This window comes from Callorhinus ursinus, unplaced genomic scaffold (genome assembly GCF_003265705.2).
Source record: "Callorhinus ursinus isolate GAN/ISIS: 27379988/994484 unplaced genomic scaffold, GSC_fseal_2.0 scaffold23, whole genome shotgun sequence".
NCBI classification, from domain to species: Eukaryota; Metazoa; Chordata; class Mammalia; order Carnivora; family Otariidae; genus Callorhinus; species Callorhinus ursinus.
In genome coordinates this window covers 10107025-10124389 of record NW_027397085.1, presented here as the reverse complement: position 1 = coordinate 10124389, position 17365 = coordinate 10107025, and the positions used below count along the sequence as shown (strand labels likewise).

General features: G+C 40.0%; 1 protein-coding gene across 13 annotated transcripts in view; it reads left to right on the top strand.

Moving 5' to 3' along the window:
* Window positions 1-17365, top strand: part of MAST4 (microtubule associated serine/threonine kinase family member 4) — a 546892-nt gene that overhangs the window by 417115 nt on the left and 112412 nt on the right. The gene's annotated exons all lie outside the window — the stretch shown is intronic.

The window sequence follows — 17365 nt, the reverse complement described above, 5'->3', positions numbered from 1 at the left end:
CGGGCTCACAGGCTCTTTGGTCCTAAGGGAAGGACCTGGGTAGAGATTCGCCTCCTTGGCTGCCTCCGGACTTCCGCTTCCACTCCTGAAAACCCAAACTCCCCACAACAGGCCCTCTAAGTCCCAGGAGCCAGACTCTGCCCACCAGGATTTCTTCTTCTTTATACTTTGCATTCTCCTTCAGGGGAGGGCATACCACAGATAAATACCTCAGTAAACTATCCTCTCACAGGACACATACATGGTCACTTTCTACCTCCCTCCATTCCTCTCGAGAATCATGGCTAGCCATATTAAAAAAGGCATCTGCTCTAATTTTCACATCACACGCATATTTTTATAGATAAAGAGGTTACAGGATCCAGGATTCCAGTGTTGCGAAAACTAAATACAAGGACACATACTTACACTCCCACATTCCTGCCGCTGAGGAGTAATCACCATTATTGTTGACAGACATTTCCTTCCAGTCCATTTTCTTTGCCTTTTTGTGTATTTTAAACATGTTTGATCTCAGGTTTGTTTTTCACCTGTGTTTTTGTAAGCATTTTTGGAATAACATCCCATCTTGTAGTCATAGCCTAGCTCACCACACTTTTTCATTCAGGGTTTTCAGGAGAGGACACTGATCATCATCATTAGTTCTCCGCCATCTCAGAAATAGGGCCCAAAGGGATGTGCATACAGAGGGAGAGTGGATGGTAAAACAGCTAGATTGGAAAGAGAAAACCTTCCCCAGAGAGGAGGCCGTTAATTCTAGGTGATTGTCAAGTGATCTTCTTAAAAGGGCAAACAGTGAGTAGAGGAACACATAGGTCTTGGTGCAAGTTTCGGCTCCTCTGTCGCCGCGGGAGGGACAGTCCACTGCCCGCCTCAGTCTAGGAGCTACCTCAGACCACCCTTGCTTCGCTCAGTTCTGGACTTTTTCATCACTGCATCTCAGGCTGCCGTGACTCAGATAGAACTAGGTCTTTATTGTGGGGGAGGTTTTTAAAAATAGATTTTTCATTTAGTACATAAAAAGCGTTTGGAGGACAGAATGACCAAAAAAGGAGCTCTCCTAAGAAAAGTTGCCAGCTCTATTTCTATTCCTGAATCTTATCAATTTTTAAAAAACATTTTAAAAAGATGGGGAAGTATCTTTCTTCATTTCTATACAAATTGATTAACTTTTTCATAGAGGAGTTAGAGATTAATCTTGTTGCGGTAAAATCGTATCTTGCAAGAGGAGGTAGAAAACTAATCAAAGTTCTTTCTCTAAGAGGAAGTTTTCACAGTTGAAAAATGACTCCTCTCTGAAGCAAGGCTGTGACAGTGAGGGCCAGGAGGATTTTGGGGGATAGAGTTATCATTCATAATTAATGTGCCATTAATTCTTCCCAACTATGGTGCCAGACCTGTTGCCGGTCTTTTGCTGTTGGTTTTGTTTTTTTTAAACTAGAACACACACATTAATTATTGGTACTACTGGTGTTTGCTGAAATAGAATAATTTTTAAAATTGTTTTATGAATGGAGTTGTATGTTTTAGTTTAATGATGTATTATTAAATAGTCTTCCTGTGACCTCTGCTACCTCCTCGTTCCCTACTTCATGTCTATCAATGATAAAATTATTCCCTTCCTAGATATCTTTGCTTTCTCTTCTACTCACTTGAGAAAATGCCCTAACCTGAGTACGATTGGAACAATTTGCCTGCCTAGATACTGAAATCTTTAACAGTTGCGTTTCTAATTTAGATGATTATATGTTAATTTGTTTCATTTTATTTTACTTTGGTTTTTTTTGTTTTTTTTTTTAGCTTTAGATAAAAACTGCCTAGTTTTTATCAAACCTTGGGTAGGCAGGGTTTTGGGGTTTTGTTTTGTTTTGTTTTTGTTTTGTTTTTTTTGGTCCTCAGATACATAGTGTGGCCTAATTAAACAATGGAGCTATTTTAAAACTCTGGGAAATGTCTCCCTCCCCGGATTTCCTGATTGCAAACTCATAGGCACATCTCTTGGGTCCTGGTACCAGTCCTCCCTTTGCCTGAAACAGAGACATTCTTTAAAAAATGCTGGGGGATTTTTGGTGGAGCAGTAAAGCTGCCCATGAGAAAAAAGGAGTTAAAACAAGGAAACCATGTTCATGGTTATATCCTTGGAGGGGTTAGAAGACAGCTCTATCTTAATGAGAATTTATCACCAGGTGTTGAGTCTCCAGTTTGTGGAAAGGTGACATGACCTGTTGCTAACCACTCATCTGCTTTCTTTTATATTATTTTTAAAAATATTGAAACTTTCAGATGCAAAAATACGTAACTAAGGTGTTGGTATAATTTTTTTGAAGTAAAATGAGAAACGATTTTTTGTCATTTGAAGACCATAGCATCAAATTTTTGGTGTACTGTCCATGAGGCAGATTAGCTAATGGTTGAAGGTGTTTTTGCTCCTTACTATATAATTGTGTGAGTTCAGAAACTTTGGTGCCTTCTGTTAATGGTGTAGCTAATATCTGAAGACCCAGGCAGAAAACGCTGTGTTATGTAAGTGAGCCCTGTAATTTTATGATTATACTGTGGATGAAAATCTGATGTGACCACAAAGCCAAAGGAATGACTCACGTGGTAGCTATTGACAAATTTTATTTTGAAGATGGCTTAGCCGTATTGTTGTTTTCATATGTATTATGTTCTTTCAATACGACTTAGGGTCTCTTTAGAAAAATAAGAAGCAAAAGTAGCCAGTGAAAGATTTCACATTCATTCTTTCATCAGGTCACTGATTTGTTTTCAGTAAATGGATGTATCCTAATTCTTGTCTTGATGTGCAATTTAATGTCATGTGGGCAAGTCCCTAAGGATCCTTTTCAGTATGGAAATTTTACACAGTAGGATGCTCTCTATAGCATTGAATTTCTACTTAGAAATGTTGTCATGTGAAGGTCAGATTCCCTAACTTTAATAAACAGGAATCCAGGCACACAATGAACAGGAACTCTGTGAGTCACTGTGGGGAATGCAGAATGAGTTTGGGTTGGTTGCCTGGTGAATATGGTGAAGAGGCGGAGTTGGTGTGTTACTCTTGGAGCTCAGGGTACTTACTTATAAGGGCCAAACCCCAGGCTAGGGACGAATGAGGTCACCTCTTTGAACACAAGGCTGGCCTTATGAGAAACAGGTGGCCGTGCCTGTAAGAGGCATGCCAGCGACTTCAAGGTAGATGAAGCCAGCCTTCAACTTTTCCTTGGCAGCTGATGCTTTCGCAGTGCTCCAGCTTGTCTGAACTCCGCCATAGTTGTAACAATTCACAGTTCACTGAAAGCTCTTTCTACACAGACGCATTCTTAAAGTCCTGGAAGTCTTCCGGGAGCAAGAATGGGGGAAGATGCCAGACTAAAGGAATGACATCTTGAATAAATGCAACAGAAAAATCCAAGAATTGGGGCCACAAGTTTATAGAAGTTGTAAATATATGTACATTTTATAATGAGTTTGTTTTATTTTGAGATGTCTCATTTGTAAATATTTCAACTTACAAAAGAAGTTTGTCTCAGTAATACAGTCAGGATAGCTTATCATACACTTTGCATCTTCTGGCCAAATTCACCTCCTGATGCGTATAACAGTGCATGCCGTCAATCCTTTTCTCCAAAGCCAGTGCCCATTAACTTGCTTCACATCAGAAATCTGGTTTCTGTATTCTCGAATACTGAGTCAGACATCTGGAAATAGGGAAAGAAGAAAAAGCCATATTAAAGGGGGCATGATCCAGAAGTTTAATTTTAAAATTTAATTTTAAAATCTGTTAAGAAACAGTGGAACAAAAAAAAAAAATCTGATTCATACATGCTTACACACAATTCTTTTCTCTAGTAGCGTGTGTCTAGACCAGCTGGTTTGGAGAGGGCTAAGGCAGAGGTGCCTATTTGCCATGGGAAATCTGTGTGTTGGGTCAGCTGCCTTTGGATCCTCGACACTACCCCGTGGAGATGGAAATGTGCACGGCATGACATCTGACCTATCTACGTGAGCCTGAACACATACAGGTATATCCCAGGATATGCCCTGCTTGGTGACATCGGGATGTCTGTCCACCTAGGTCAGGCTTGCTACCTTCAGAAAACTCTCATCATCTGGTGTGAAGCTTGATGGCTTGATCTACCTTCTCTATCTGAACATTAGGTTATAGGTACAAAGATCTGGTACCCCCAAGATCCCCTCCATCTCTTGGGCATGGATCTATATTTCCAAGCTCACTGGTTTGTGCACAGGACCAGACTGCTGAGATACGGATTTATAAGGATAAATATAGTCATTATTGAGCTTAGGCCCCTCAAAGTTCTTTTTCTCTGTTTTATAGACACTTGCACAGAATGACTGAAAGCTCAGGTTCTGAAAGCAAACCGCCTGGACTTGGATTCCATTTCGACTTCCTACTACTTATGTGGTCCTGTCAGACAAGCCTCTAGGCTTCTCAGTTCTTCAGTTCTCACATCTGCTAGATAGGGATAAAAATAAGTCCTACCTCATAGGATTTTCATGAAAATTAAACTGTTTCTTGGCGTGTGTTAAACAGTTGTCAGAGTTAGCAGTTATTATTATTGCTGTTTTTGTTGTTCATGCTTGGGCATACCTCTCCATGAAGCTAACCAGAAGGCTGCTTGGGGAGTATGGTAGCTAGGTGGTTGAAATGATGGATGGCATTGGGCAAAGGTGGACCCATGCACGTGGTTTTGACAGTCAGTCTGAAACAGTGAAGTCCGTTGGGTGGAGCCCCTTAATATGCCCCTCTACCTTGGCATTGCCAGTTTGAAGTCCTTGGTCAGTGCTTGGATTGACACTTGAACTTGTGGTTCTGCAGCTTTTGTTTTTCTGTGTTTCTAAAAGCCAACCCATAAACCTTCACATGGCTGCTACTTTTTCTGTAACTGTTAATATTTTCATTTACTGTCAAGTCTTGTTGCCTTAGATCTGGCCTCTTTACCTCTTACATAATTCATTGTAGTGCCCTTAGAAGTTAATTCTGTGGTTAATCTTAATGCTTCTTGTTCTGAGATCCTTGAGAGAAAGCCTCAGTGTCACACTGTAATTATTAAAACATATATGCATGAAAGAACATATGCAAGAGAGAAAGACCAAAATGTTTTATTTTGATGGCTCATGTTTATGAAGCACTTGCTGTGTACCACGTACTGTGATGATAATTCCTTTACATGCATTATCTCATTTAATTTCTACATAGCCCTCTGAGGTAGTTCGTATTCTTATCCCTATTCTACAGAATGCTGAATTGAGGCTTAAGAGGGTTGGAATTGGAAAACTGATCTACCAAGGGCAAGTCCTTACATTTCGTAGCATTCCATGAAATCTAAAAAAAGATCTCTCTCTCTCTCTATGGAATAGAATTATTATACACTCATATAAGTGGTAGTTAAATGTTATCTCTCTGTCTAATGCAGATTTCTGACTTTGACAGTACTCTGCTTGTAAGAGCCACGTGACCTCCCTTCCTAGACCCTGTTTACCACTACTTGGCAGTGCTCCCTTGGCAGACACCGCATCATCTTCCAGAGCTACATTTCTATTGCTCAGCCTACAAATGACAAGAGCAAGGTGAATTTGCTACCGAGACTGAATACTGGGCAACCAATTTACCAGTCAGCATCTCTGGTATCTCTCCAGCCCTCCCGTCTTTAGCAACAGAATTGATTCCTTGCGGCCAATTTCATCCTTGCAAAATGAGAGACCCACTAAGAAAACATCAGTGGATACAAATGAGGGGGGGAAAAAGACATTTGTCCAGTTAATTAAAGGAAAGCATGCTTTGACTTCTCCCTCCCCTTCTCCCCCTCCATGCTTTTCATCAAGGTAGGCTTTTCTTTCCTCCTTAGAGGGCTCCAGCCTTCTCCTATGGGGAACAAATAGTAAGGGTTGGGTGTAAGTGCTTTAAGTATGGGATGAGCACACAACTAATGTTCATATCCATTTGGCAGTTTTCCTGTTGTTTCTCCATCTAGGAAACACTTTCTTCTACTCCTGTCCATTATCACAGTTTTGACATTCATGTCATTAACACAATGTCCTTTTGCAAGATACTGAATTAGGCACAGCAAGCAACAAAACATACTGAACAGAAAGACGATGGCTTTTTGCCACATGACTTTTCCTCACAGAAAAGAACAAAGTGGAGCTCTGCTGTTGGCCTTACACGTGTGTGTTTGTGTTCTGACTGGAGGCACATGGAATCAGGGACAGTTTACTCGTGGGCAGAGCGTTCTGCCAAACTGTGGTAAATGCAGAATTGCTTTAGAGCTGGAGTGGTGTTAAATAGTCATGCTGCCCATTCCGTGTTTGACATACATTTCTGTTGAGTGTCATGAAAGGAGATCGGGTGTTTACAGAAGCAAACTCGCCTCCCTTTTGTGGGTCAGAACCGATGGGCCTCAGGGTCCTCTGAACCAGAAAGAAGGACCAGAGCTTTTGATTTTTATGGGTAGTGTTTAGCTCTGTAGCTAAATTACCCTACCAGACTAAAATATATCCACCAAATTAAAAGTTTCTGGGTGTAGCAAGTTAAGCTGAGATTTAATTTCTGGATGGAGAAGTCTGGGATGGGTAAAATAGGATTACATACAACAGTTCAGCTGTTTTGTATTTGTCCAAGTAAAATTTGGATGTAAGAAAATCTTACCATTGAGCTTTATAAAGGTGTGGAGCATTTCTTAAAAGCGATAAAAGTAGGAGACAGCTACCAGAGAAAGAAGTTAATAGTAAAACTTTATTATGGTATTACCAGAAAGGCAGGTCAGAACATTAGATTTAATGTGATGAGTTTACTCTGGTTTGGAGCTGCTGCCACTTTCAAAAGCTGCTTTTTTTTTGTTTGTTTGTTTGTTTATTTCCTCATGACTGGCCAACTGAGAATAGTTCAATGTTATTAAATTAAATTGATTAACAGTAATTTTTATAGTTGGACTTTGAGCTTGGTTTTCTGCTCCTTAGGGAAAAATGTATCAAGTTATAACTCTCATCCATATTGAGTTTGAAACATGGGAACTAAAAAAAAATATCCTTAAGTCACAAATTAGCCCACACCCCCCTTCTGCGGCAACACACACACACTCACACACACACACCCACACACACCCACACACACACCCACACACACCCACACACACCCACACACTCACACACTCACACAAAGCGGAAGTTTAGGAAAACATTAGTTTGTATTTGTATTTTTTATTCTTTCTTAACTCTCCAGCAGATCTGTAGACTTACCTTTGGTCCCTGTCTGCAGCTGCCCTGAGAACAACCAAAGGCTTGTGAGTCTCAAAAGTATTTGACCCTGACCCTTCACCCAATTACAGAACCAGGGCCACCACCCCCAACTGTCTCTTATTGCCACTCTGATAGCCTAGCCGTAGGTGGGCACAGCCAGGAGATAGCAGCTCTTCAGCTTTGCAGGATAGATAAGACCTTAGTTTTGAATGACTCCATACAGTGTTTTGGCCAGATCAGCCCTTGGAGCAGTTTCCCAAGATACAGCACATGCCTTTCAACTCTTAGATCAAAATTAATTACCTTGCCCTCCCGGCATTCTCTTCACACCCTCCTCCCAGGTAGGAACAGTCTTTACTTTGTGTCTTCCATGTGAGGTTTGAGCCTTTGTGTCCTCCCTGAGGAATCATAAGTTCACAAGTCATCTGTGTCTCATGTTGATTTTCCTAGCCCTCAGCTGTCCTCATTCAGATAGACGGAAGTCTGAGGATTCCTGAGGGGCATATGGGCAAATCTGCACCTCCTAGATTTTGTTGCAGATAAACTGCACTAAAAAATTTTTTCACGGGTTTTGAGATGCTTCCCACTTGAATTACTTTTTACTTCTAACATTTTTAGCAGTTCAGCTTACCCTGCTACTATAAATACCCCTATCATTACCAACTCCTGTTTGACTTTGAGCATCATGTCAAGCCTCTTTTAATTCCACTGATTATCCCATTGTAATTTTATTCAAAACAACATGTATGTAGGGTTTTCCAGTAAGATGTGTCATGCCGTACATTCAGGCCCACAATCCTGTTAGTTTTTTTGTGTTTTCTCAGTTATACATGGCCTTGATCAATGAGGTAGTATTAGACTATATTATATCATCTTGGATCAATTGAATCTTGTAAGTGACACTATGTCCTCCAAGTTAAATTATAAACTTCTTAAAGACTGGAACCATCTTCAGTAGAGATTCAGTAAATATTTTATCATTCAAAAATATTTACTGAATCTCTACTGAAAACATTTTTATTTTCTGTATTTTTCTGGGTGCCCAAAGAGATTCACTAGTATATAAAGTATAATGTTTGGTGTCAAGGAACTCATCCCCCCTCCTAGATTATAACCTCCATGTAGAATCCCCAGTTATGTTTACTGAATAAATGAGTGATTTCAGAGTGGGTGCTGTGCTTGCCCGGATCACTCTGAACAGTGTGGTGAATGTCAGCCACCCATCAGCCAACTGGCCAACATACGACATTAGAGTTCACCACGTCAGCCACATAGAAATAGCTGCGTTGGTATGTCTTGTTTTCAGATAGCCACAAAATGGACTTTTAAAAAGAAAGAGGATTTAAAAATGTTTTATGTCAGGCAGATCTCTGAGATGAAGGGATTATTTTAGAGAAAACCTATGAAATGGAAGGACAGTTTGCCATGCATGGTATATGCTATCAAATTCTGGCGCTTATTATTTATGAAAATAGGTTTCAAAGCTGATTGGGATTCTGTGTCACACTTTAAACAGCAACAAATTTTGTTTTGTACCTGTCTTCTAGATTCTACCTTAGAAGGCAGTTATCTGTGGATTATTCTTATCTCATTTATACTTTAAGCACTTGGAGAATGTTTTCTTCATGTTCTTATCTCTCGTAGTACTTTGTACATAAGAAAAGACATTCCACTGCTCTCTGTTACACTGAATAGGGTCTTGCTAATATCCGTGTGGTTCAGCCATCTCTCTCTTCCTCTATGAAGACAGAAAATTGGGCCAGACCTCAGTATGGGTTATCTTAATGGATTAGATATATTTCCAAGAACTACTGTAGACAGTAATATGTATTTTTTCCTGTTGATTTTCCTCAGAATTTTTGGAAGTTTGGGAGACCTATGCCTCCCTCTAATATGTAATTAGCCTAAATTTTTTGCTCATAGGTGAAAACAGTGTGAACAGCTATTCATTTCCATTATAATTAATGCCTTTAAAAAGGAATTTTTCCACTAATGGAAAAGTTAAGTTTGAGTATCAAGCTGATAATATCAATAGTAAGTATTCATAATTATATACCCTGAATAACTGTGCACTAGATCATTACGTTGGTGCCGAGGCTGGTAGCGCTCAGGCTTGGTCATTATTACCACATGACGAGCGCTTGTGATTTCTCCATTTGTTTGGTGCTATACAAGAGAGCATGGGCGGAGACGATGGACTCTGAGAAAAACAAACTGAGGGTTCTAGAGGGGAGGGGGTGGGGGGATGCGTTAGCCTGGTGATGGGTATTAAAGAGGGCACGTACTGCATGGAGCACTGGGTGTATTGCACAAACAATGAATCATGGAACACTACATCAAAAACTAAAAAAAAAAAAAAAAGAGAGAGAGAGCATGGGCTGACATAATGCTTGCATTGAGTTTTAGAGCCATTTTTGATAAAAGTTAGTTTTTTAAGTAAAATATCATAAACTATAATCACAGGAGTTGATGAGCACATCAGCTTCACTTCCTAACTGGCCTCCCGACTTCCTCCTTTGGTTATTTCATTGTGGTAGCCTGAATCTTCCTCTTTAGACAAAAGTCAGATTATGTTCAAAACCTTCCAGCGGCTTTCCTTTTCCCCCCGGGCTAGAAACTGATCTCAAAGCTCCCGCCTCACAAGCTGCTACAGATCTGCCCCTGCTCTCTCTCCACTGCCTCTTGGCTGCTTGCAGCTGGCGCACTCTGCTCCTGCCTCAGGGCCTTTGCTTCTCTTTGTGAATGCTGGTTGCCTCCTCCTTCCGGTCTCATTCACCCCTCGCCTCTCCAGCGAGGACTTTCCTGACCACTTCCTTACAACTGCAGTGTGCCACATTGGCACTCCCCACTCCCCGTCCTCCTTCCTCCATCACCAGCCCTCCCACCACACATGTCCTCACCATCTCCCATAGTATAGGATAAATTGTACGTATTTATTGTGTTTACTGTCTGCTTCTTTCTCCAGAAAGTAAGCCCCTGGAGGGCAGCAGGGGTTTTTACTGGTGAGAGTATACCTAGCACATGTTAGGGACTCAAAAAGCAATTTGTTGAATGAATTACTGAAAGCCTAGGTGGAACCGTGACTTCATGGACCGGAAATTGGATGCCGGCCGTGCCTGGCTTCCCCTAAGTAATAAAGGATGTCACAGAGGTAGAAATGCTAATGCTTGGTTCTCTGCTGCTTTCGGAACTGTTCAGAAAAAGGGGGAGAGCTGTAGGCTTGAAGAAGCCCGGATAAAGGGAGATTGATTTACATCAGAAAGGCAAAAACTTACTTCTGGGAGAAAACAGTAGTATGAAGGCAGAAGTGGAGATGGGGACAGAGGAGCCTCTGAAGGAATAAGCAGGATTTGGGGGAGGCTGTCTACAGATTTTAAGGAAGATTTGATTTATGTTGCTTAATATCATTTTTCTTTCGAAATACAGCCTCAAAGATACTTCCAAGGCTTTTGCAGTCTGAATTTGCAAACATACAGAAGTGATCTTTCGTGTTGCAGAAAAGGAAAAAGAAATGTCCATGATATATATAATTTTAGTGCATTTTAAGAATTCTAAAATTTGCTTCAAGGGAATAACCTAAAAAAGGAATGCATTAGACCCATATATTTATGTTGCCATGGTTAAATCTCAAAAATACATGTTGAGTGAAAAAAGTAAGTTGTAGAATACCTATAATTTAGTGTGTGCTAAAGTGTAATTTATACAAAAGTCAAAAAGCACAACTGTCCTAGAAAAAGAAAATGACCATAGGTTAAAGATTTTATTTGTTATTAATTAATGAGGGTAGCAGTAATATATTAAAGATTAAAAGATTGTGAAAACCACATGTGAATATATACATATATGTATGTGCTTGTACATGTGTATATATATATATATATATGTTTTTTAAATGAGAAATGATGACATGAATTTGCTAGTATGTGTGAAACTGGTTAATGTTTTGTAGGATAATACTGTTTTAAGTGTTTGGGATCATCTCTCCATGGAGATTATGAGTTGTGTCTGTACCGTACAAAATTCGTTTGCATTTTGATGACAAGAATCCCTGCCTTACTACCAGTTTTCTACAGTTTAACTTCTATCCCTACAGAGTTTTAAAATAGTCTAGTCTGTAGAAAGACCATGGACGTTGTCCACCCTCATAGAATCAGGTAATCCCCTGGGGGAGTCCACTGTGTAAAGCCTAACGAGCCACTGAAAGGCAAGCCATTCATCTCTTTTGCACAATCCCACATCTTTGTCATTTCTTCCTGGTATCTGAAACCGCTAGTGAAACCGTAAACACGTACCTATGTGGTGTTCATTAGATGCACATATGTGCGCTCAAGTTCCAAACAAGAATGAGAAAGCTCCAAGCCACAATTTTTAGTAGTTGTCTGGTTGGGGAGTGGAAAATGTTGGTTGGTTTGCATGTGCAAGGGTATATTTCCCCCTATCTCTACGATATGATTGGGAAAAAAACAGGACAAAATGATACAGTTGTTCATCCCAAGAAGTGGGAAGTATTATTTTTCTGTATTTTCTCTATTTTTAAAACGTCTTAGACAAAAAAATAAATAAATAAATGTACTAGTCTTTTTCTCCCTTGGTGTAGCCCATTCATTGTACAGAGAGGGAAACTGAAGCCTGTCCGGTTTATAACATGTAGTCAGCGAATCCACATGAGCTGGACTGTTTGTCTCCCAGTCATGCCCACTTTCCTTCCCTGGAGCTTTCCTTTTCACTGAAGGAATGTTCAAATGTTCTGATTCTATTAAGGTATTCAAAATAACAGATGTTCACATCCAGTAAAGCTTTGGTCTTTAATTGGTCTACTGTGCACATTTATACGATTTTTCATCAGGATGAACTAATAAATGACAGCCTAGCGTCTGAATTCCTGGGGCCCTCCCCATGCAGTCCACCGTGTGATCACTGCCCCTCAGTCATGGCCGTTCATACGTCATACTGAGCTTTGGCCTTTCAAATCAGCTGTGAATGTTAGAAATTACTGCCTGTTGGGGTTTCCCCTCTGCCATGTGTCTTGCTATGGTCAGATATGGTGAGTATTCATGCCTCAAAATGAATGTAATTTAAAATGAAGCCGGATCTCAGCTCCCCAGAACAGTAAGTCTGGTGGGCCTTCCAGCTTTTACAGACCTAGTCAGGGATCATTAACAGGTTCTTTGGCCAAGAGAGATGTGACAGATTCAGATGTGAAAGTTTTACAGGTCCTGCCAAGCCCTTCATTGGAACCCTCAGCATAAGGACAACCTGCGCAAATAAAGAATATTGTTGCGTTGGACCCAAAATACGTATACCATTGTTCCCCTCCTCCCCTTCAGTGTGGCAGCCTGCATACCGCTCTTGCCTCACACTTTTGAGTCAGGCCTGACTTAGATGGTAAAATGCAGGATCTGTCTCCGGCACCTGGGTGGCTCAGTCGGTTGGGCGTCTGCCTTCGGCTCAGGTCATGATCACAGGGTACTGGGATCGAGCCCCGCATCGGGCTCCCTGTTCAGCAGGGAAGTCTGCTTCTCTCTCTCTCTCTCACTCTCCCTCTGTGTGCTCTCTCTCTCACTCTCTCAAATAAATAAATAAAATATTTGAAAAAAAAAAATAAAATGCATGATCTGTCTCTTTATCTTCCTGACAAGTGGAAGGCACTGTTGGTGTTGATTAGGAAATGGACCAGCTCCTTGTAGAATGCTTTGGTGATGGGAACAGTGAACACAGAGTAGGAGGGGTGCCCTGTGCAATCTTCACTTCACCTGCCAGAGCCAAAAACCAGGCAGACAAAACACTTTCTTGTGCTGGCCTTGTGTCACTCTACAGCATGTCTGCGCCCCTCCCCCCACAAGTGCCCATCCAGCTGTGATGTTCCTCTCGGGCATCGGTCTCTCCCTGCCTTGCCTCCCAGCCCCCAGGGGCTAGCCAGCCCACTCACTTCAAAGTACCGTCAATGCCTTCCCACCTTCCATTCTTCTCAGGTCCCAGGTCCACGGTCGGCAATATCTGTGGTACCGTGTGCTCGTTGTATGGATGTGTGTAGTTCATCTGTGGGTGGAGGAACCAAAGGAATGAGGTAAAGAGAAATACTTACTTGGCATCATCATTCTCTGTCCTGGTCCACTGTTTGCCTTTGCCTTTGTCTCAAGTTGTCTGTGGCTGCGTCTTGGGCTCAAGTCAGGTTTTGCAAGTAAAGAATCTGTGCCATTGCGTCACCTTCCAAACTGATAGAACAGTTTGGAGTGCCTGATTCATAGAACAGCAGAGTGCCTCCCTGTGTTGCTTCAAGTGCAGAACTAAAGGGTGGAGGTGCCCCGTGGGGAGTGGATATTCCTGTGTTGGGCTTCCAGATCCAAGCAGAGGCAGGGAGAATGGCTTCCATTCCTTTTTAAAGAGTGGAGCGGAGAGAATGCATAGCTGAAACTTGAGTTTATAACTGCTCTTCAGTTTGACTTCTGCAGTCACCTTTGTTCTGAAGGCTGAAAACTGGAGACAATTCTACAAGCTCATATGTTTAGGCGAGGATAAGTTTTAAGCAAGTTGAGATTTCTGCTGTAGTAGAAGTGATATTTCTGTTCTACCTGGTAGGACATCCCCTGTTTTTTTCCTGGGATGACCCAAGCAAGGCTTGAATTGACTTGGTCATGCTGGGGTTAGGGAATGAACCTTGATTTTGTCCAAGTGGCAGTGTATCTCCTCTTTCTTCACTTTATGGATTAAATGAGTATGGTGCAGTCACGGCCACTTGGGAAGCTTGTTTTGTACTTGGATGCCATGAGCTTCTCCTTACATCTGCAGGAAAGAGCATGATAACCTGGATGAATAAATGATGACCCCAGAGGTCAGCTCAGCATTTTGTACCAGTGTCATCAATGTGGGCACTTCCAGGTGTTGTGGCAGTGTAGGTAGTAAACCCTCATAGGTCCTGCCAACTAGGAATTGTTTTACTATGGGTTAAAATCAGATCTTATTTTTTATTCATTTGTTTAAGTAGGCTCCACGCCTAGCGTGGAGCTCAGTGTGGGGCTTGAACTCACAACCCTGAGATCAAGACCTGAGTTGAGATCAAGAGTCAGACACAACTGACTGAGCCACCCAGGCTCCCCTAAAATGAGAATTTAATTCATTCATTGGGAGCCAGGTACCTAGAGCAATAAAATGAAGTGACTGTCTGAGATATTGGAAGCAAGCTGTAGTGAGATTGGATGACTGCCAGTCTCCCCCACCCGTGGAAAGTTGTCTACAGAATATCTCAGTAGGACCCTAGGATTTTAAGAGCACTAATATTTATATCTATCTATCTATCTATCTATCTATCTATCAAGAATTAGGTATTTTGGGGTTAAATACAGTATAAAATTCCTCTTTACCCTTAAAGAATGTTAGCAATAAATAAATTTGTTCGTGAGGCCAAGCAAGACACTACTTCATGAGTAGAGAGATTTATTTTGTGTATACATAGGAATCTGTATTTTATAAAGTCTAGTTTTGTAGTTCATGTTTAAAAGCTTCCTGTTTGATTGCTGGGAGATTCAGGAAAGTTCAAGTCTATTGTAATTTTAAGACTGTCTCTACCTTCATGCTCGAGATCCATAGAGAGGTTACAGAAGACCCTTTCAGCTTTGATTGTTCATAGCGTTTGTAAATAAGATAGGCCTCTGGTTACTTAAGGTTTTGTATGAAATAGTCCCTGTACCTTGTTTTTAACTTTTTTTCTTGCTCCCATATTCATAGATGAAGAATCCTTTTTTCTTTTGCTTTAAATTGCATTCATAATCATTTGTTTGTAAAGATGACAGTCTTTATAGAGAGTAGGCAAACAGGATGAATGTAATATAAACTTTTATCCTATTTTTCTACTAAGTATTTTTATTTTTTACAGTAAGCAAACAAGTATATTCCATTTCCAGGTTTTATTTAGAGATTTCTTTGTGAGTTTTTTTTTTTTTTGAGTCACATTGTTAAAATCAGAACTTTCCTGCCTTTTCTTCGTAGGCTTTAAATTACTGACATAATTTTGAAAATTTCTTTTGTTTTTCTTTGTTTTAAATTTAAATCATTGTCTATTTATTTTGCCCGTAGTAGTGTACTAGTCATTCTATATGTTTGTTAGGAAGATTCAGTTTTTGGGGGTGCCTGGGTGGCTCAGTCGTTAAGCGTCTGCCTTCGGCTCAGCTCATGATCCTAGGGTCCTGGGATCGAGCCCCATATTGGGCTCCCTGCCCGGCGGGAAGCCTGCTTCTCCCTCTCCCACTCCCCCTGCTTGTGTTCCCTCTCTCGCTGTGTCTCTCTGTCGAATAAATAAATAAAATCTTAAAAAAAAAAAAGATTCAGTTTTTTAAGGTTTTCTTCAAGAAATACCATTTTTTAGATTTTAAGTTCTCATATTTCACCAGTATCCCTATTGGAGATAATCATTAGGTTACTATTTCTGTTGATTTACATTTCTTACTGAAAATTTTATTTACATATATAAACACTAATAATTGAATGTGAAGGGAAAAATCTTTGTAAGTGATTTAGATCAAATACTAAATGTAAAAAATAATATAGGCATTTTTCTAGCAGTTAACTCGTATTTCAGTTAATTTGCTTAAATAAACAAATAACTTTGATGAGATTTCCAGGGTATAAATCTGTCATTTGTAATTTCTTTTACTAACATTAGTAGGTTGATATGTTAAATATTCCTGTATTGGAATGAAAGAAGACATTGATTTGAATTAACACGAAATAAATTATAAAGTATCTTTTTAAAACAATCATACTATCTGATTTAATGATTATGAATTTTGAATTTAATAGGTCAAATATGGTTCTTAACAGATGAGTTGATAATATCACAATCCACCTTTATAATTAAGTATCAAGGGCCTATTCTTAATCAGCAACTTCTTTAAGGCTGAGTAAACATGATCTTAATTACACTCATAGATAATGCTAAGGGATGTTGATTGTTCCAGTAAGGAAAATAAAATGATGCAGCCTGACCTTAAGAAATTATAAATATGGGAATGTTGACAAATGATAATAAGCAGCAAACCTTTAAGGGAGAGGATTGGTTCCCAAGTTAATATTGCTGAAAGGAATTGAGTTTGGTTTTGAAATGTATTATTTGAATATTGAGAAATGTTCCTTTCAGATATTCTGTGCAAACCCTCAAATAACGTCCACAATACCTAATTTAGAAGTCAGGTGAAAACTTCTCTTTGAAGCGCCTGTTATAACAGGTATATTCTGAATTAAAGAAGACATTACGATAAACCTTAAATGGTGGTTGAGGGCGGCCTAAATGTAGGAGGACATAATCACAGTGCCTTGAACCTTATTATAGGTGTATTTGGTGAGGTGACCTGCTGGTTTTTATACCCCTTTTTCTCACTGCTATACTGTTAATAAAGAATGCAGTGCCGGTCTGCACTGAAGGGAAAGTAAATGAAAAGGAGATAATATTCACCTCATCATCAACCAGTTTCACGTTTATCTTATTCTTTGCTGCTTGTGAGTTACTTTCGAATCCAAGGAGGCATTTTATAACTTGGTCCTGGCAGAATCAGGAAAAAGTAGTTGCCCTTTGCCCAAATGTCGCAGTTTGTTTCTATTGAGTGGGTACCCAGGACAAAAACAGTAGGTAGTGTGCCTTTGGCAAAAGGCTTTCGCTATTATTTTAATACCAACTGGAATCTGTTTTTATGATTCCAAGATATTTACCTTAATGAGGAATTTGAATGGAGTATACAAGATGAAAAATGAATCAGTAGTGAAATACATCTTGGGCATTGGCTCTTCTATTGACAAAAGGCACAAATGGGAAATTTGTCTAAATAATTAGATTTTTAATTAGTGCATCATTGTAAGATGAATGTCATTGCGCTTCATTGCATGTAATTTCGTATTAGAAATTTCATGTCAACAGAGATGCTACCTGCGGTTTGCTGATTTGAATCCTTAATTTATCACTTGGGTGTATGGCTTGTCACCTATTTGCAGTCAGGAGCAGAGAGAAGGCATTTGATTATAACTTCACTGGTGGTGAGGAATATTGATGGTGTTATGCTATATGAATACATTATATTTTCTAACATTCAGGAGGCAGCCACCCCTCAAATATTAG